General features: G+C 35.7%; 1 protein-coding gene and 1 long non-coding RNA gene across 3 annotated transcripts in view; one reads left to right on the top strand and one right to left on the bottom strand.

The window, feature by feature from the left end:
* Nucleotides 1-21,604, top strand: part of OLFM4 (olfactomedin 4) — a 180,609-nt gene that overhangs the window by 138,610 nt on the left and 20,395 nt on the right. The window lies entirely within an intron of this gene.
* Nucleotides 19,185-21,604, bottom strand: part of LOC141491142 (uncharacterized) — a 94,149-nt gene continuing 91,729 nt past the window's right edge. The window contains exons 3-5 of one of the 2 annotated variants that reach the window (XR_012469481.1): nucleotides 21,283-21,317; nucleotides 21,020-21,159; nucleotides 19,185-19,441 (exon numbers count right to left, since the gene is read on the bottom strand). This is a non-coding gene — a long non-coding RNA (uncharacterized LOC141491142). The remainder of the gene's footprint in view (nucleotides 19,442-21,019; nucleotides 21,160-21,282; nucleotides 21,318-21,604) is intronic. The other variant, XR_012469480.1, reaches the window with a different exon arrangement.

Below are 21,604 nucleotides of genomic sequence, written 5' to 3' on the forward strand. Positions count from 1 at the left end.
AGATATGTATATATGTATCTGTAAATGACAGAGACAGAGAGAGACAGACAGACAGAAACAAAGAGACAGAGACAGAGACTGATGGAGTTAGAGAGACAGAGAGCTAGAGAGACACAGAGACACACACAGAAAGACAGAGACAGAGAGAAAGAAACATAGAGGCATACTCACAGAGAGAGACAGAGCTAGAGAGACAGTCAAAAAGACATACAGAATCATATGGAATAAAGTTCTATGTGTAAAGTCTTTATAAAATAGAAAGAGTTTTTTTTTTCATGGGGAGTGTGAGTTACCTATCATAAATGTTGACATAAAGGATGGATGATACTTGTTTGTGACTTCAATCAATAATTTAATCTATAAGCATTTATTAAGCACTGTTTATATACAGAGCACTGCTCCAGGCTCTGGTCAAACAAATGCAAAGAATAAAATAAACCCTAGTCACAAGGAGATTAACAAGAGAATGTAGTAAGGTAGGAAAGGAGGGCATAAACAGTTGCAAGTGAATATTGAGAAAATCTTCACATAAGAAAATGGTACTTGAAATAAAGGAGAGAGGGATTGTATAAATTAGCAGTGAGGAGAGAAGGAATGCATTCTAAAATTGGGAGATGATCAGTGAAAAAATCCTGGAGATGAGAGATGGAATGCCTTAGGTGATGTATCTGAGGAACAGAGAGGTCATTTTGGTTGGACTGAAGAGTGCAGAAAGGGATTAAATAAAGTTATTAATCAGGAAAGTTGAGTTCAAGTTGTGCAGAGCTTTAAAAAAGCTAAACAGAAGAATTTCTATCTTACTCTAGAGGTTAAAGGGAATTCCTGGGTTTTATCAAGAAGAGAAGTTAACAACATCATCTGATATGAATTGAAAGAAGATACTTTGGCAGCTATGTTGAAGATGGACTAAAGTGGGGAGAGAATAGAAGAAAGGCGATTAATTAGGAATTTGTTGCAATACTCTATGTGAGAGGTGATCAGAGCCTAAATTGGAAAGAAGCTATGAGTAGAAACAAATTCTCCCCAATGTAGGCTTTGATCACTTCTCACATATTGTATTGCAACAAACTCCTAATTAATAGATTGGATTGGATACTAGAGATATTATAGACATAATAATGTAGAAAAATATGGAAATAGAAAGGAAATAGAAAGATTTGGTACCTGATTGGAAATGTGAGGTGAAGAAAAGTGAAGAATCAAAGACTGTGCTAAGATGTCAGTTCTGAGGGTCTGGAAGAGTGGAAAAGAAGTTTTGAAGAGAGCCAGAGTTTAGGAAGACTAAGAAGGAATGATTAGATTAGATCGTGATAAGATATGGAAAGAGTAGAAACATAGAAACCATAGAGGAAAAAGTATTCAAGAGGATCATAGGAACACAAATATAAAAGTAGAAAGAACATAGAGGCCATTGAGTATAACTTCATTGTATAGATTAAGAAACTGAGTCACAAAGAAGTTGTCTCTTTGCCAGTTGTTATAAATGGCTCGAGAATACTTAGTCCAGAGTGATTAAAATGGTTTTTATTAAGATAGCTTAACAAAATAGCACACCTCTCTCATGGTGGGAGAGAGGGGTAGGGAAATCCCAACATACAAGCTCTTTTATGCACTTTGAAAGACTTTGTTCCTGCCCCATTGATGTCAACCATAGGCTGGGGTCACAAATCTAATTGATACATTGGTTTCTATCTTTCCCCACCCTGCTCTTTATACCAGTGAGCAAGAACAGATAGAGATCTCTTTGAGCATGTGCAAAGGAGAAGGTCAAGACTAGGTTACTCTTTCTTGACCAGTTAAGGACTAGTTTCTTCTAATCTAGTTTGTCATCTTTGGAATGAGATAAGGAGAACTCTCCAAGTTTTGTGATTGACTGGGACCTTTCCCTCTTTTTAGTGGATGTCAAAGGGGCCCCCCTCCACACCCTGTGAAGACCAACAACGCCCTTCATTCCTCACACAATGGTCACAATTCTACTGTTTCAGGCAGACAAGAATCCGCTTTTATGACTTGAAATCCTATCCATTATCTAGGCCAGTAGTGTTAAATGATATAGAGGTCCAGAAAGAAGAGGATTTATAAAAGACCACAATATAAAGCAATTAAGAGATCATAGGTAACTTTGATGGGGGTCAAAATGAGAATGATAGTGATAAAGATGGAAGCAGGATTGATTAGGTCTAATCTCTCTACCCTGATAAACCAAGGAGCCCTGGGGAAGCTCAGGGCAACTAAATTACTTTTTTGGAGGAAGACCAGCCCTAATCAAAGCCTGTTTTCCCAATGATTAAGGGTTTGAATAGCGACTGACAGCCAGTTCCCCAGCAGTCTTCTCTTTCCCCACTAGAATGAATCAGCAATAGTCCCAAGATCAAAGCTCTTTATTTCCTTCTGCTAGTGTCTAGTCCTGCTAGACTTATATAAGAATGCTGTAAAAATCCACAAGAATTCATTTATCTGGGAGAGTTCGCCCTATTCATTTTGGGACTCCAGAAAGGTACCTAGATTTATTAAGACCCCAGTGGACTACACTGTGTTCATCCCTCTGATCATCTCTTCATTTTGTGAATATTTCTCCTATATAAAGCTGTCTTTCCCTAGTGTCTAATGTGTTTCTTTGCCCTGAATTTTTAATATTTTGAGCTTTATTGTCTACTTTAGGACAAAAAAGAGGGAGGGGAAAGGCAGAGGCAATAGACTATAAATGGTTTTCTTGGAGTTTGGTTGAGAAAAAAAATAGAGGAAGAAGTGGGTGGTTCTGCAGACAGGATGCTCTGCTGAACAAAGGTGCAGGTAGCATGGGAGACTCAGGCTTTGAGTCAGGGTTGTATTAAATCTGTGAGATTTCTTTGAACATGAGGAGTCTGTGCTTCAATGATACTGTCAAAATTGACCTTTGCTATCCCCTTCACCTTGTCACCTAAAGTCATCTTTATAAACCATTAGAATTAGCCTGCAAAAAATGCCCCCTTTAAGTTTACACATTAATCTCAACAATCACATTCTTATTAAAAACTCAATAAATGAATAAAACATTCAGGTAAATGAAATTAAAAATTCAATCATACACAACTCAATGAACTCCAGACTATTTAATATTTGTTCAAAAAAGTGAGTGTGTATATAAAGAGGAACAGAATAATAGCTTTAACATCTTATGTGCTTCCATATTCCTTCCAATCCCCTTTTCTAGTGTTATCAGATTGTACTGAAGTTTTTTAAATTTAGTTCAGCATTTATATTGTTTTGATTCTGCTTTTTTCCATTTTGAATCGCTTCATATTTGGCTTTCCATTTATTTTATCTTTTTTATAACTATGATTTTTTACCCACAATTATTTTAAAAGTATTACAGTTTAAACAAACACAGTCTCTTGTGGGGTGGATTCATGGATGTGCTTTGTTGTTTTTCCCTGCCAAGGGGAAAGAGAAATTGGGAGAAATAGAGAGACTGACCTATCCCTACCAAGGCTAGGTCAACATTGTACCTTGGAAAGGGCACTATCTCTAAAATCAGGGGTACTGGCTTCAAACCCCCACATTTGATGCCTACTCCCTGTGTAACTTTGGGTAAGCCACTTAACATCTGTTGGCCTCACCTTCCTCATCTTTAAAATGTTGAAAAGCTTGGTTTTAGATAAACACTAAAGTCCCTTTGAGCACTTCTTGATCCTTAAGCCTCAATCTTCTCATCTATAAGATGGTCCCTGAAATCCATTCCATTTCTATATTGATGATGCAACCCTTTCCCTATTTGTACATAAACAGCTTTATTTTCTTTTTTCAAACATATTACTCATGCTTTATTATTATAGAATTTGATGTGACTTTTTTGACCACTTCTTCAGCATAGATCTTTCAAGGTGCTGAAAGGCTTATTCTATCTTCCCTTCTTGTCATTTAGATTGATACAATCTGTAATAGTCTTCATCTTCCAGCATCTAGTCATTGATAAAAGAAAGGCTAGGGAACAAGGGTTTATCAAGCACTACTTAAGCACTACTGTTCTAAATACTGTTCTAAGTGCTTTGCAGATATTACCTCATTTGATTCTCACAATAACCCTATGATGTTGGTAATACTATGTTTCCGATTTTATAGTTGAGGAAACTGAGGCAGAGAGAGATTAAGAGACTTGCCCAGGGTCACACAGCTAGTTGAGTATATGAAACAAGAATTGAACTCAGGTCTTCCTCACTCTGAGAAAGTAGGTAGAGCTGTGGAAAGAGTATTGGATTTCCTGATTTCCTGAATTCAAATGTAGCCTGAGATACTTATCAGTTGTGTGACCCTGGGCAAGTCACTTAACCCTGTCTGCCTCATCTATAAAATGAGTTGGAGAAGGAAATGGCAAACCGTTCCAGTATCTTTGCCAAGAAAATGACAATTAGGATCACAGAGTCAGACATTTACTTTTAAACAAATGTACAACAGTCCAAAATTTCCTGACTCAAGCTTCAGTGCTCTAGGTTAAACAACACTGAGTTAATACCAATGCTTTGAAAATTAGAAACTTAGAGAAGGGCCCTAGTTTAATCTTCTCAGTAGACTAATTCAGTTCCTTCCAATAAACATTTATTAAAAACTTACTTAGTCATAGTGCTAAGTACTGGCTAAAGATAAAAAAAAAAATTAAGTTCATATAACTAGTCAGTGTCATAGCTTGGTAGTACCCAGTAATGCTGCTTTAGAATCTACCATCCCCAATATTGTTTGATGTTCAGGGATTAATAAATATTCTTTAGTTATGACTTTGTACCCATCTTGCAAACCTTAAATATTTATGAAATAAACAATCCTCAAACAGATGGGCCTTTGTGTAAAGGTAAAGTGTTGGCACTCGAATTGAGAATGTATAGGACTAAGAGGATGGGAAAATTGATGCCCATCTGGGTCCAGGATTCCATATGCACCCAGTAGATATAGGTTTTTCTTGGGAATGGACCAGAAATGAAGGGAATGAGTGGCTTTACAGAAAATTAGAAAATACAAACAAGGGAGAGTTTTTGACATTCTCTGAGTATGACTACCATGGAATTGGTAACAGGGTCAGACTCTAAGACAGTGGGCAACTACTGAAATTTCTTTTGCCTTAAGAAATTCAGTGGTTCAAAAATGACTGGGGTAGGATGAATATCTTTCTGTGTTTGGGGATGTGGGGGAAATGGCATGAATTGGTTGTATAAAGAAGAAAGTTTTCTCACTAATATTTTTTACTTTTACATTCCTACTTGTGTAAATGGTTGGGCAAGGGAGTTCCTAGATAATGTCAGTGAATTTAGTAGGTGGCAAATCTTTGGGACTTTGCATTTTATCATTTGAAGATAGATTGATTAGTTAAGATTATTGTGATCTAATAATAAATCAATCAAAAATATTTATACTTCAATGTGACAGATAGTATGTTAGCTTCTGGGGATGAAAATACATTAAATGAAATAATCCCTACTCAACAATAGTCCTATAAAAATGAAATTATTGCAGAGTCAACCCTTTCTGTTCACTGTTTCCTTTTTCTGAGCACAGGTCAAAGACGGAGGGGATGGTGATGATGCACATAGGCTGGAATCTGATGAACCAGCAAACAACCCTTTCTTCCATGGTTGAGAGAAGGCAAGTGTTGAGAGCTCCTGTGTCTCATCTTCCTAGAGTCTGAAAGCTACTTGGACAGGACTGGACAATCAGTGATAGAAGCACATGGTAGGAAGAAGTCCTGTCACTGACAGTCTTTTGGAGTTAGGAAAAAATTCTAGTGTTCTACTGACGGATGTTGAGTTGCTGGGCAGTTTCATTCTCTTGGGAAAAGAAGGTAGACCATGTGCTCTCCCCAAATGCAGAAGCAGTAAGATGTTAAAACCACAACAAAGGTGGATACAAAAAATTAAGAAGCTATTCAGATAGTTCAGGTTTGTTCCTTTCTGGAAAATTTTAAGCCCTCAGGATAGTGGTAACATAATTATTACCTAGATAGATGCTTCCCTAGGATCAAAGTGGGACTTGCTGGAAGAAAGAAAGGAGAATGCCCAAGGATTTCCCACCTGAGGGTAGTTCAAATCAGAATGGACTGAGTTAGGTTTTGGGAAGAGGTTAAACTTAGAGGAGATACAAGAGAATTATTATTCTTTCATGAATTTTAGAGAGGATTATAATATCTTGGGATTGTTTTATCCTAAGATGAGTTACTCTTGGTTCCCATATTTTTCACATTTTGGGGGGGTAAAATAAAGGTTTTTGACCTCCTTTGATTCTCTTCCTGGCCAGAATCAGTCTCCCTTGGAGTGGAGTTGAGTGGAAGAGACCCCAGGAATATCAGTTTATGCCTCCTTCCAAGTCACCTCTGGACACACTCCTGTGGGGACACAACCTACATGGACAACATAACACACATACTAAACTGCCTACAAGGTCAAACCCTGGCTTTCCTTGATTCCAAAATCAATTCTTTATTCATCATACAATGCTGCATCTCATTTTGCACATGGTAGGTCTTTAATAAATGTTTGATGAATGAATGGGAGAATAAATACAGAACAGCTGTTCTATTTCTGCTAGGATTTTTTTTTGTAAACATGGATTTATGGTCTACTAAGGCAGCCAGGTGACATAGTGCAAATCGTGTCAGGCAGGGAGACAAGAAAGCTCATCTTCTTGAGTTCAAATATGGCCTGAATTACTCATTAATGTGTGGCTCTGGGCAAATCACTTAATTTTGTTTACCTCAGTTTCCTCATTTGTAAAATGAGCTGAAGCAGGAAATGGCAAATGATTCCAGTATCTTTGCCAAGAAAACTGCAGATGGGGTTTTAGAGTCTGACACAACTGAAAGAGACTATTCTTGTTGAGAGTTCCATCTATTATAGTACATTTGACTAATTCTTGGAATCTCCTTCCAGATTAGCACAGATAAAGATTTGCAAGAGTTTCTCTAAAGGCAAATGAATTTATAATTTCATATCCATGGAAAAAATGGTTCAGACATAGAACTGGGGGGGTAAATCTGACAGAGAAGCAATTTTTGTAGCATTATTAATGTGGATATTTACCAAAGATAAAATATATTTTTATTAGTTTGTGAAAAAAGTGAACAAAACTTCCATGAAACCCTACCAGCCATTTCCTTTTCAGTGAAATGCAATCTTTTCTCCATCTTTTTGCTTTGTCTTTGAGTTGTTTTCCAACTCATACAGAACCAATACACACACAGCAGTACACCTTCCCATTTACTGCAATTGCCTGCATTATGAATGATGCTGTTCAGAATGGAGAATATTAACAAGCATATTCAAGTTATGTAAAAGGTTTTCCTCTGGAAAGGAGAAAGAAAAACAGATTTCCTGGCTTAGACAGCTTCCCTGAGAATTCACTGGGTGCATCATCTGTGGCCCCCAGGGTGGTTGAAACTTCAGAAATTTAGGATGACTTTTCTTTAGAGGTCTAATTCAGGGTTTTAAGACTACTTAGTGATTGTCCCACAGAGTGCAGAGCCTAAAAATCAGAAAGGCAAAAAGGGTCTAAGCAGAGAAAAGTAAGATAAAAATAACAACAACAGTGGAACCAAACAGAGAAGTATTTCCAAAATAGTAATAGTTTCATCTTTTGAATATCTTTGAAATAATAGTCTTTTAGAATGAAAGAAAAACGTGTGGTCAGAATTCTAGGTCACCCTTCTCTCATGCGCCTTTGGGTAGTTCTTGATTAACCAGTACTTTAACTTATGGAATATATTTCATTGTTGTTTCTCCACTGTGCCCTTTCTTTATCTTTTCTTTCTCTCTGTCATTTTCCTTGCCTTCCCTCTCTCCTCCCTCCCCTCCTCCCTTCCTCTCTTCCTTCCTCCTCTCCTCCCTTCCTCTCTCCCTTCCTCCTTTCCTTCCTTCCTTCCTTTCTATTCTTGAGTTTCTACTACTTTTAGAACCCAGTACCAGGCCATATGAAGACTACAAAGATCATGAAGTTATGATCTCTACTCTTAAGTGTTCAAAATCTAGTTGTTAGGATAAAATATGTAACTAAATAATTTAAATACAAGGTTACTTATAAGCACAAAAATACTAGAGGGAAATGTAGAAGACATATAGTCATAACATCATATAATGACAACTAGATAAACTCTCTGATGTCATCTAGTACAGTCTTCTAGTTTTATGGATGAAGAAGATGACCTATACAGGTTATGTGATAAGGTGAAATAAATAGAAGAGGAAATTTCTGATCCTAATTTTTCTCACTTCTAAATTCAACTGTCTTTCTAGTGTATCTTGCTGATATTTATTATCTGCTATGCATAGATAAGATGTGATCCTGGAATTCAGAAAACAGAGAGATCACTTTCACTTTCACTTAAGGAAGGAAGCAGGGCTTTATTTGGGCTTTGCACAAGTTTCAGGATTTCAACATGTGGTTTTAGATGAGGAAGGCATTCTGAAGAGAGGAGAGGGCATGAGTAGAAGCAGAAAGGGAAGCAAGTGTGACATATTTTTAGGGATGGGGTGAGGAATAGATAAATTTATCTAAGCAGAGAGATTCATGATAGATTATAGTGAAGAATAAGCTTTCAAAGATAAATTGAAGTCAGAGTGTTGAAGACTGCTTATCAATAGACTATGACCTTGATTCTGTAGGTCATGTGGAACCTTTAAGTTTTGATCAAAGTAGTGTTTTGGGAAAGGTAATCTCCTAGTGGTATCTTGGATAGATTAGATAATCAACAGGATTCAACAATCAGTTAAATGAATAGTTTTAAGGAGAATAAAGAATCAGATTACTTCCAAGATTGTGAATCTGGATAACTAGAAGGAGAAATCTCTAATAGATAAAGGGAAGTTGGGAATTGAGGGGGGTGAGTATATTCAAGATTGTGAGTTCCATCTTGGACAAAACTCTATTTTGAGTCCTGAAAGGACCACATTTATCAAAGTGGAGATGTCCATCAGGCATTGGGTAATGAGAGATCATAATTCAAGATAAGGGTGAGGGCTAGATGTGTAGATCTGGAAATCACTTGTTTAGGCATGATAATGAGATTACACATAGGAGAAGGTAAGAGCTCCCAAGATGAAATCCAGAGCAAAAGAATGAGAGACACCTTGTTGGAGGAGAGCCTTTAAGATATTTTTTCTCCTCTATCCAATCAATTCCTTTTTAAACTAGTCAACAAACAAGTGGCACAGTGGAATATTGAGTTTTTTATATTTTTCTGTAAATTGTCATTTAAAGATGTTATCTTCTATGAAATACTACTTACAAAAGCCTACTTGTTTCCTTCTCAATTTATGTAGAGAATTCTCATAAACATTTTATGTAAATAGGAAAGTAGGCACATAGATTAGTACTTTTCTTTATTTTCTTCATTCACATTTGCATTTCCTGGAGGCTACACTGTATTTGAAGATGAAAAGACTTTGGGCTGGAAATCTTTGTAGATCTTTTCTATTGTTTGCCAGTTTGTTGTTTTCCCATTTTCATTCTCAAATGTTAAGATGTCTGTGCTTAGTTGGTCTTTCACTGAACCTTCTTTTTTTTTAGTTTTTTTTTTTTTTTGCAAGGCAAATGTGGTTAAGTGGCTTGCCCAAGGCCACACAGCTAAGTAATTATTAAGTGTCTGAGACTGGATTTGAACCCAGGTACTCCTGACTCCACTACGCCATCTAGCTGCCCCTGAACCTTCTTTAAAATATTTATTCTTTCTGCTGATTTTTTTGCTCTTTGAGGAAGTGATATTGTTCCTAATCTTCCATTATCCTTCTCCATAAGATTTTGTGAACAAATAAATCTTTCAATCTGGTGTCACCATCTTTCTACTAGGCAAGGAAGTCAAGATTCGGATGATTAAGGTCACTTCTAAGCTTCTTTGGTTACTTCATTATGGCAATTGATTTACATAAATTAACTATGGGAATAAAATATTTTTATTCCTTTTATTTCCTACTATTTTGGTGAGTTGTTTTAATTGAATGCTCTTTCCCCCCCTCATCTTTATTGTTCTAGTTTTATAAGTGATGACTTGACTATACATAAAGGGTTGATTCAGTGGTGGTGACTTCCTCATAAGTAATGACTTGTTTCTTGTCTGTTAAAAATACAATGTTTCATTTTTGTTGTATTATTTGGTGCTAATCAAATCTACTTCCTTTTAATTCTTCTCTTAAGGAAAACATTTATGTTATGTAACAATGAGATATATGATTCCCATATCTATCTATTCTTCTCCTAATGTTTCAGTTGACCTCTAATCTTACATCTTTAGCTGCCTTTCAGATACCTAAAACCATATATTCAGTAGACATTTTAAACCCCAAATGTCCAAAATGGGATTTGTAATTGTTCCTTGTAAATGGTCCCTTGCTTCCAACTTCCCTATTACTATGTTATTGTTCAGTCTTTTAGTCATGTTCAGTGTTCATGATCTCATGGTCCATACCACACCACACTCTTCTATCTTTCACTATCTCTCGAAATCTATTCAAGTACATGTTCATTGTTTCTATGACACTCACTATCCATCTCATCCTCTGCTGTCCCTTTTTCCTTTTGTCTTCAATCTTTCCTAACATGAAGGTCTTTTCCCTTCAATCTTGTCTTCTGATTTATGTGATCAAAATATTTAAGCTTCATCTCTAGTACTGAACTTCCAGTGAACAGACTGAATTAATTTCATTAAGTATTCACTTAGGTGATTCGCTTGCTGTCCATGAACTCTCAAAAGTCTTCTCCAACTCCACAATTCAAAAACATTGATTCTGTACCTCTCAGTTTTCCTTTTAGTACAACTTTTCCAGTCATGCATAGCTACTTGAAAAACTATTGCTTTACAGACCTTTGTCAGCAAGGTGATATCTCTGCTTTTTAGTATGCTGTCAAGATTTGCCTTAAATAACCTTATAAGAAGCAAACATCTTTTAATTTCATGGTTGTTTTTCAATCTGCAATGATCTTTGAGTCCATAAACACAAAACCTGATGCTGTTTCCATTTCTTCTCCTATTTGTTAGGAAGTGATAGGACCAGTTGGCAAGATGTTAGGGTTTTTCTTTTGATGTTAAGCCTCAAGCCAGCTTTGACACCATCTTCTTTCACTCTCCTCAAGAGATTTCTTAATTCTTCACTTTCTGCATCAGTGGTATTATGGTATTATCTGCATAACTGAGATTGTTGATATTTTATCCAGCAACCTTAATTCCAACTTTTGATTCATCCAACCTGGCATTTCTCATGATGTTCTCTACATATAAGTTGAGTAAATAAAGTGACCAAATACAGCCTTGTCATACACACTCCTTTTCCAATCTTAAACTAACCAATTGTTTACAGTAGGCAACACCATCTTCCTAGTCCCACATGCTCACAATCTAGATGTTAATCTTAACTCCTCACACTTCATATATCCAATCTGTTGCCAAGGTCTGCTGATTTTTATCTTTTCAACATTTCTCTAATATTTTACCTTCTCTCTGGCATGGTTCTTGCAAAAATGGTAGAGGTATGATTCTCATACCTCTACCATTTTTGCAAGAGCCCTCTGGTGAATTGACCTACCTCAAATCTTTCACAACTCCAATATGTTCTCTATTCCAAATTTATAAACCTCCTGCTCATTAAACTCTATCACCTTTAAGAACAAATACAAAATCCTCTTGTGTTCAAAGCCCCCCCCCCCAATAACCTAACCTTCTCTTGCCTTTAGTCTATAATCTAATGACCAGGGTCACCACAAACAAGACACTCCATCTCTCAGTTCTAGACATTTCCCCTGATAGTCCCCAAAGCATGAAGTACTCTCCCTTGTCATCCCCCCACCCCCGTCTTCCCTTGTTTCTTAAGTTCCAACTAAAATCCCATCTTCTATAGTAAGCTTATTTTAACCTCTCTTAATTCTAATACCTTCCTGCTTTTAATTATTTCCCATTTTTCTTGTATATGGTATGTTTGTACATATTTATTTATCATTTCTCCAATTAAATTGTGAGCTTCTTGAGGACACATACTGGTTTTTATTCCTCTTTGTATATTCCCAGCACCTAGGAAAGTATCTGGCATATGGTAGATTTTTAATGTGTTTATTGATTGTCTGTGTAATTTCCTAGTCTTTGTCCTCTACTAACTTCTGAATATATTTTTCCTACCTTCCTTGCTTACATAAGTCACTAAATATAAAAATATATTTATTTAATTTGGAGGTTCTTATTGAGTCTTTTACAGAATTCCTCAGTCTCATCATCCTCTGAAACAGATGTTGACACATAAATTGCAATTATTTTAATGGTAGTCTTTTTGCAAATACTTATGAGCAGCACTGAAGTATAACATTACTAAATGTCCCATGAAATGATGTTTCTTGTTGCTTTTGAATACATGATAAAACCAATCTCCTTTATCGGCTTTTCCAAGGATTACCTATGAGTCATTATTCACTTTAGCAGCACCTTCAGTCTGTCTTTTGGTTTCATTTATAGAGAGGATAATTGGCAAAGTTGCTACAGCTGAGTTTTTCCAATAGTAAGTTCACTTATTGTTCAGTAGATAAAGATTTCATATATTATATATATATATATATATATATATACACATATATATGTGTGTGTGTGTGTGTGTGTGTATAATTTATGTTTCCAGACTATCTATCAAATCTGTCACCCTTGGCATTCTATCTTTTTTTCATTCAAGCAGTCACTGAAGAAGTAGAAAAGGTCCATAAAGGACTAAGAGCCATCTTGTGTTTATTCATCGTTTCACCAAGAAATCTATTACAAACTTGTTAGTCTTTGATGATCAGTTTTGCCATGTTTAATTAGACTTCTTAGATGCCTGGAAAAAAAATCTGTTACCAGGACCATCCTATGACATTGTGTTATATAGCCTTGTAATTTAATTATGTTATAAATTAAATAAGCTTTTGGGGGATGATATGGGAATGCAATTACCATTTATAATATGTCTATGGTGAAAGGCAATCTGAGTCCCAAACAGCAGGGAAACAACTTTCTCTCATAAGTTTCTTTCAAGGAATGTTGCCGATAAGGAGATGGATTTGGGAACTGAAACTCTTTTTTTGGATTAGTCCAAAAAGAATGGAGTGGAGGACACAAATCATGTGCTACTTCCTTCTATTTCCTTCTAGTCTTTTAAGATTCAACTCCTTTTCTGAATGTGTAGTTCATACTGCTCTCTCTCCTCTCTGAACTCTTATGTCACCTAGAATCTGTACAAAATACTTTACCTTTCAAAGATTTACACACACGTGTGTGTGTGTGTGTGTGTGTGTGCACTTGTGTATTTTGGTTTTTCATTATCTCTAACTGCTTATTAGCCAGTCATGGAATTTTGATGACAACCATGTGGCAAGCTATGATAGAGAACAACCTCTTATCCCTGAATGGGATATGATAGAATTGTTTCAGACTGGTTTAATTACATTTGTTCGTCAAGAGGGAGGAGTATGTAGTAGACATGGTGGGGGGGGCAATGCCATTGAGGAGAAGGAAAACATAAAGACAGAAACAGCAAGAATAATTGATTACTATCTGGGTTCAGTCACTGACATGAAAGGAATTTTATCAATTTCTGTATTTAACCTTAGCCGACCTACTTATGATTGGTATATCCAAAGTTGCCCATTTTATTTTTAGCCTAGATAGTTGCATTTGTAAAAGGCTACAGCTCCTTTTATCTATCTCAGTGTAAAGCTACAATACTTAAGAAACTCAGGACATGCTAAATCAATGTAGCAGCTGGATATATCTGATTTCCTTGGCTGTGTTTATGCATGTTACTTTGTTTTAGAGAACCAGAGTAAGACTGGAACTGAAGAGTGGTGGTGTGACCAAAACACATTTCCTTGGTCTCTTTAGTGTGAGTGTACATTACACAGGTGGACTGTATATTATTATTAAACTCCACAGTTAGATAAGATATCAGTTGACTCTGTTTCTCTACCTTGAGATCTAGAACTAGTCCAACCAGTAACTATGTTAAAAACAAATTACTCACTTAGATCCCTATCCCTTGTCACATAAAAAGAAAGTCTCTTTGTAATAGATGGTGAAAAGAACAAATACAAACTAAATTTTAAAAAAAGTGTACAACACCACAGGTTCAGGTTCCTTTTGTGAGGATAATTACTTATGTCCCCTGAACATGGACACATCTTTTCCCTTGGACCCAACTTAGAGGGCTTGAGCCCTGACAATTTATTCTTTAGAACACACTGTTACCATGTCAGGAATATGGTATTTTTTTTTTTTGTTAAGATGAACGTTCACCTGAACAAATAGCAGATGTTGATGAATATTAATCTGCACTTAGATTAATGCTTCAAAGTGTCAATTTAATTTCTGTTTAACCATTCAGCCCCTGATTGTAATAAGCTACTTCAGGATGTGAACAATGTACACCTGGTATGGGGGAAGTGGAGGGCTCAAGGGAATGGAGTTGGGCCAGCAGGTTTTTTTTTATCTTTCAGTCAATTTAACAGTTCTAATCCAGCCCAGGTGCAACTGGAAGTCACCCAGCTGTTCACTAACCCATGTGAAGTAGTGGCTAGTTCCTCAGAGAGTAAGAATCACATCAAAAAAAAATATTTGGCAATTTAAGGAGAGAGGCCAGGAATTATGTGAATGTAGAAGGCAGTTTGTCCTGGAATCATTTGAGAATGATTTGAGGGGCATCAAATGCCATTGTTTCCATTCCACCATGATTTTTTCCCCCTCTAGCTTCCATTGATGGAATTTTATTTTCATTTTCTCAAAGCAATTTAGTTTTGATGGTAATTTATATTTGCCAAGAATATTCTAAAAAAATGTAAACTCCATCTCCCTCTTCAGTCTTCATATTTTCTCTCTGTTTTTATGGGTGGCCATTTCTTATATAGGATTATATAAAATAATTATGTAGAACACCTTTCCTATTTTCCTCATTAGCTTGCTGGAGACTTTTTAATCCATAAAATAGGGAAACCTCACCATCTGAGAGGAAGAAAACAATATCCTTTGCTAGTATCACTGGGAAGAATTTAGGTCTACAATTATGCATTTCATCTGGCCCTACTACTTTCTAATTTTGTAAAGAGGCTAGAATTCATTTCTTTAAAGATATAACAATTCTGTCATTCATTATATTGATGAACACAAGCTTTCTGTTTCTCATTTGATTCAACCTCCATTTTTGTTGTGATGACAATGTTTTAGATAAGTGGACATTTTTCATATGCTTCTTCCTTGGGGTTTTATTTTACTTTTCATTTCTTTACTTTTCATTATTGCAATAGAATTTTTTATTGATAAAGAATTTTGTTTTATTCTTTGACCCCTTTAATCCCTTTAAACTTTTAACGTTTTCTCCAATTGTTTATTAAAGGAATCTAGAATTGCAGATATACTTTTGATTACATTATGCATTTCTTTTTTGTTGTTTTAAATTGAACACAATGTCATTCAAGTTTCCAATTATGTGTATTAAGTAGATATTGATACAATTTCCCAGTATCCTTCATGATTCCTTGATAGCTCTTTTGAATTGCTTCTGCCATAGTGGTGTTTGATGTCTAGCCTTAGCTCTATTCCTTGATAGTTAACTCTATCTTTCTATTTATAGTTCTTACTGTGTCAATGATAATATCATAGCAAAGTTCATTTTGAATTTTTTTCCTCATTATCAAATACTATGCAAGAATGAATTCATTCATGATGGTTATGGCAGATGCTAACTTTTCTGAATTACTGTGTTTTTATAATTGATCCAGTGGTTGCATTTATATTATTAAACTTAAAAAAAGTTCTTCTTGGAATTTCATTTAAAGATGCTTATCTCCTATTCAAAATCATTTGGAACCTCCCTTGGTGCTATTTTTGTCATCTGTTTAATTTTTAAGAATAATTTACAAAGTTTATATTAAGTGAAGATTTTCAAAGATTAGGGAATCATTAGTGATCTTTCTCTTTTCAGTTTTGGTTGTTCTTTGATTTGTGTCTCCTATTTTACCTATTCTATTCTTATTTTTTATGATGGCTCTATATTTGTAAACAAAACATTGTTGTGTGACTTGGAGCCTTGGACATTTAACAAAAATCAGTACGAAGCTTTTGCCTATAACTGATAAATTTATTTACACTTTTGTTATGATTTAGTAGTGGCACATAATGAAAGAATTCATGTTCAGTCATTTTATGTATTTTTTAATTTAGTGGTCAGCACCCTTTTCACTGAAACATTTCAAACAATGAAGTTATGACTTGATCTGATATATATTCCATTATTGTGATACTTGTATGAAGGTAGCAAAATACTTGCTCTGATCTGCTATCTTCTATTTCAACCAAGTCATTAGGCTGGTATTCGGTAGGGTCATCCTGCAGTCTTATACTGCCACTTTTATTTTGTAGATGCATAAGATCAGCTTCATCACACTGGCTGGGGTAAAAATCAACTAATGATATTATCAAAATCCAATTTGTCTATATTTCTGGACCTCTACAATGGTTTTTTTTTTTCAATTACAATATCCATCTCAGGGTACATTTATTTTTCTGGTTTGCATTTGCTGATTTTTGTTGATATTTTTCCCTTAAGATATGGAAAAGGAATTGGTATTGGTTTTGATAATAATTAATATTATTATTAATTTATTATAAAACATTTATATAATAATTTTTTATTTGTAAGTAGTTTTAGACATATTATCTTATTTGATCCTCATAATAACCTTGTGAGACAAGTACCATTATTATCTTCACTTCACAGATGAGGACTGAGGCTCTGAGAGGTTAAGTGATTTGTTTAAGGCCTTACAGCTTGTGGTTATCTAAGGCAGGATTTGAAATTAAACCTACTTGATGTTAGGCCCAGCAGTCTACTGTTCTCCCTAGCTGCCTATATATAATTATCATTATCATCACCATCATCATCACCATTATCATAGAATTCAATAAACCTTTCCTAAATGCTTACTATGTGCAAAAAAATGTAGATAAAAAGACACAATGAAATAACATTCTTGTCCTCAAGGAACTTGAATTATAATGGGGAATAAAAAACAAAGGCATATAAATTTATGTGATAATTTCAGGAGGGAAGGAGAAGCATTAGCAAGTAAGACAATCAAAATAGATCTCCTATAGGTAGACATATGAACTTAGCCTTAAAGGAAATTATCTGTACCTGATGACATCATCTCCCTTTTTAATTAACTGATTAAACTCATTGGATTCTAGATTTAGACCTGGAAACTTCCTCTGAGACCATAGAATTCTTCATTTCCTTCCTCCATTCTAGGTTTTTTTTTTAGTTTTTGCAAGGCAAACGGGGTTAAGTGACTTGCCCAAGGACACACAGCTAGGTAATTATTAAGTGTCTGAGGGCAGATTTGAACTCAGGTCCTCCTGACTCCAGGGCTGGTGCTCTATCCACTGGGCCACCTAGCCACCCCCTCCTCCATTCTAGTTTAACAGATGATCATTCATTCAACAAACCTTTCTTGAGCACCTAGCAAATGCAAACTATTGTTGTTGATCATTAAAGATTTAGAGATTAAGGACAGAAGATTTAAGGCCATTGAAAAGGTGAAGGAATTTGCATGTTCTCTGGGAATTTAAAACTGCTCAAGATTTTATTATATCAAATAATTACAAATATACAGGTTAAAACTCCTAGAAAAGTAGTAACTACTTTTAGACTGGATGAAGTTGGAGCAAAAGTGAAAGAGAAAAAAGGGCAGGCAACCTTGAGGCTTGGCTTAGTCTGGCCACAGGACATGGGGTGGCCCATGGTGCTCCACCTCTTAGATTGTGATCAAAACCCATCCTTGCTAGAGTCAAAGAAGAAGGAAAGAAAAGGCAAAGGCTGCATCACTTCCTGTTAAATACTCTTTTGTGATAGGTTAGGCAATGGGAGGTGCTTGGGGAGTGGTCTTACACCTTGGGTCAGGTATCTTCCAATGGCAGTCTATGTTCTGGTCCTTCCTGTCCCAAGGTGCTCAACCCTTAAGTTCAATATGTCATTTCCTGTCATGACAGTGTCTATAAGCCAAGTTTAGGTGAAGAGGAAAATGGGGGACAAGATACAAAACAACAGGATCAAGGGATGACAGGATATAATCAACAATCAAGGTCAATTTAAATCTCAGGAGCAAACAACTTTCCACAATTAACAAGATTTTTAAAGTTCATTAAAACTCATTAAAGCTACATTCATAATTCTCTCCATCATTGTGAGCTATATGTTATGGGAACACAAAATGTAAAAGACATAGTTTCTTCTCTTCCTGGCATCCTTGGGACCTGCTAACTTATAATCATGTGATACATTTAAGACAGTGATCACACTAAATCTCAGATATTCTTATCAAGTTTCAGGAGATATAGATATCTTAATTATTTTCTGCACAATTCTGTGCACCAGTGATAGGTTTTTCAAGGGGCAGCTTACAATTATCTGTAAATGTCCAGGGGAAGTACAATTCAACCATTTTCTAGCCTTTGTATGCATCTAATTAACTGGAGGTTTTTAGTCTTGACCACAATCAAGCTCCAATAAAATCCTTGACTGAATTAGCTAGCCTCTCATCAAATTCATCCCCCCCCCACTTTTTGATATATTGAACCTCCCTCTTATTTGTCAGACCATACAACTTCTCCTATTAATCATTCGGTAAAACTTGAAATAAAAAAAAAAGTTCTAGGAAAACTGACTGAAAACATAAACATCAGTGCAATTAAGATCTCAACTGCTTTACATTAATACAACTACTTTGCATAGAATTCATTATGATGAGCAAGAGGGTTTTAATGTTTTCCCTAGTTCAATGCCATCTTTAGTTAGAAGAAAATACCGAACTGAAGGAAATGATTGCCTCATGGGTTGGAAAATAGTTATGAATAGAATTCCATTGTGATTAATTAAGCTCAGATATGAGATAAAGTAAAAAGAACCAAACAGTTGTTTCTCAAATTGACAGTGTATTGTGTGAACAAAAGATTTATAACAAAAATTTACATTTTGCTGATATAATAATATATTACCAGAATTGCTCATCTTTAAAAAAAAAGATCACCACAACAGAAATGTGGTTAAGTCCTTTTATTTCTCTGTACTAAAGATTCCAAAAATAGAGCCAAGAAAGGAAAATAGGAGAAAACAGGGCTTAATGAACAAGTAAGGCATGTTAATATGGATGTAAGCATTTATTTTCTCTCCATTACCCTCAAATTATTTTCCACAAACATTTTATCAGAAAAATTCTTCTTTGATGTCAATTCTAAATATTTGTTGCTATGGTGTAGATGGGAAAGTTGAAGTCTTTGTTATTATGAACCAGCCCCTCTTTCCTGGAATCCTGTCTCCAAAGTATAAGGCAGAGAGCTTGGAACACTTTCATTCAACTGCAATGCTCATCTAGTGATCTGGCTTGCTCACAGTTCAGTGTGTCCTTGAGGATATAAAAATTGTCAGTCCTGGAAATTTGAGCATATCAATAGCGTTAAGGCTCTATAACTAATGTGCCTGAATTAAGAATATAATAAGCTTGGTTTTCAGTTTCTGAAAATATCACTCTCTCCTCTCTTTCCCTTCTTGTTTTCTCACTCCCTTTTTCTCTGAACTCCTTTCTCCATCTGTCTGTTTGACCTTAACCTCAAAAGCTTCAGCTTTTAGTAAAGATTCTGGCAGCAAAAAAGGGAGTAATAGAGCATGTCCCCAGTGAGTGTCTTGCATTCAATAGGGAGACTTAGGAGTTGCTGGCAATGAATGAAGGTAGCAGCCCTTCTTCTTATCCATGCTCTCTTGTCAGATGGTACTACTGGGGCATCCCATGCACAATCTTACTGCTATAGGGAAACTCAGTTGATTCTCCAACCCAGATTTCAGGTTTGGGAAGGGGGAATCATTTTCCTAAGTTAGAATGAGATCAGAGAGGTACAGGTAACATTTAGGATTAACTTTCTCTGAGTTGCATGATAGCTCACAAATCACTCCTTACAAGAACTCTTTTAGATAGACAGTGAAGCTACAATTATTCCCATTTTTTTAGGTAAAGAAAATGAGCTTCAGAAAAATGAAGTGACTTACAAACAGTCAATTTCTCAGTTATTCATTACTTCTGTGCTTTGTAGCAGCAGGGGTGTGCTACAGCCAGCTCTAATGGGACTTGGGAGAGCTGGTTGTTAAATTTTCCGCATGAGATTTATTCCTTAGAAATTGTCTATGAATTATTGTGATCTGGATCATCTAGGCTTTAAAAAGTGATGGAAGAAAAATAAAGTAATGGAGGAAATGTTAATTTTGTATATTAAACTTAAAAGTATTTTTGTGTCCATTTTTCCTTTCCTGGAGAGAATAGGGTTAAACAATACTGGTTCACCTCCATTTTGCTCTATAAACATTGTCTGAGCTTAGCAGGAAAATAATAAAAAAACTCAAGGAATGAAGTCATTCTCAGACTGGAGGGCTGGTGGAGGTAGACTATTAATGAATATTGCTAATGAATACTAATAATGATAACTATCATTCATATAGTGCTATAAGGTTTGCAAAATGCTTTTAACCATTATCTCATTTGAGTTTCACAACACTCTTGTGTAGCAATCACAGTGAATACAAAAACCAAAAGTGTAACATAAGATTACATTCCATCTGGGGAGATAATATCGACATAAATACACACACACACACACACATATGTATATATATACAAATATATGATATATAAAATAAAAATGGATAAATGTATTAATAAATATGTAAAAATATACAAAACAAAAGCAAAGTGCTTTATTGGGGAAGGATGAAAGAATTCATCTTTCTTTATGATAACTGAATTGAGTTTTGGAGTGATAAGGGAGGATGAGCACCTCTGATATGAGAGTTTTCTGAACCCTTTGTTTTGTTTTTGCAAGGCAATGGGGTTAAGTGACTTACCCAAAGACACCCAGTTAGGTAATTATTAAGTGTCTGAAACTGGATTTGAACTCAGGTCCTTTTGTCTCCAGGGCTGGTGCTCTATCCTTCTGAGCTCTTTTTAAGGTAACTCTCACCTGTGTCCAAGAATCGGCCGAATGTGCAGCCACCACACTTGATAAAAGTGTCTCAGCAACTAACTCAGGTTGAAGGTAACAGGTCTCAAACCTTTCAGAGAGTTAGGATGATATCTACTCCAAGTAGGTGAAGACTTCCCCTGGTCAAATGGATAGATGAGAAAAATTTGTGTCAATGGCAGTAAAGATGACTGAAGCAGCTTCTGTGAAGTACATTGAAGATGGCAAGACCATCCACTGCATTCTGAACTATCGCTTATCACCTTGATGTTTGTCTTCCTGATGGTCTTCAGTGACTCTGGAAGAGACAGGGAGACAGATGACTCTTACTTAAATCTAATTCACCCACCATTTGAGGTTATCACCCTATGGTACCATTAATCCTCTGAAAACAAAGGACAAGCAGCAATAAAGAAACTTAGAGATTTTAAAAGTTATATTTCAGGAAGGAGTTAATTCCAAGAAAGGGAGAAAACTGTTTCAAAGGCACAGATGGAAGAGATGGCCATGGACCAGAAAACAGTTGGTTAGATTGTAGAATGAAGGGAGAAGAATATATAATCAGGCTGGAAAGGTAGATTAAAG

This window comes from Macrotis lagotis, chromosome 6 (genome assembly GCF_037893015.1).
Source record: "Macrotis lagotis isolate mMagLag1 chromosome 6, bilby.v1.9.chrom.fasta, whole genome shotgun sequence".
NCBI classification, from domain to species: domain Eukaryota; kingdom Metazoa; phylum Chordata; class Mammalia; order Peramelemorphia; family Peramelidae; genus Macrotis; species Macrotis lagotis.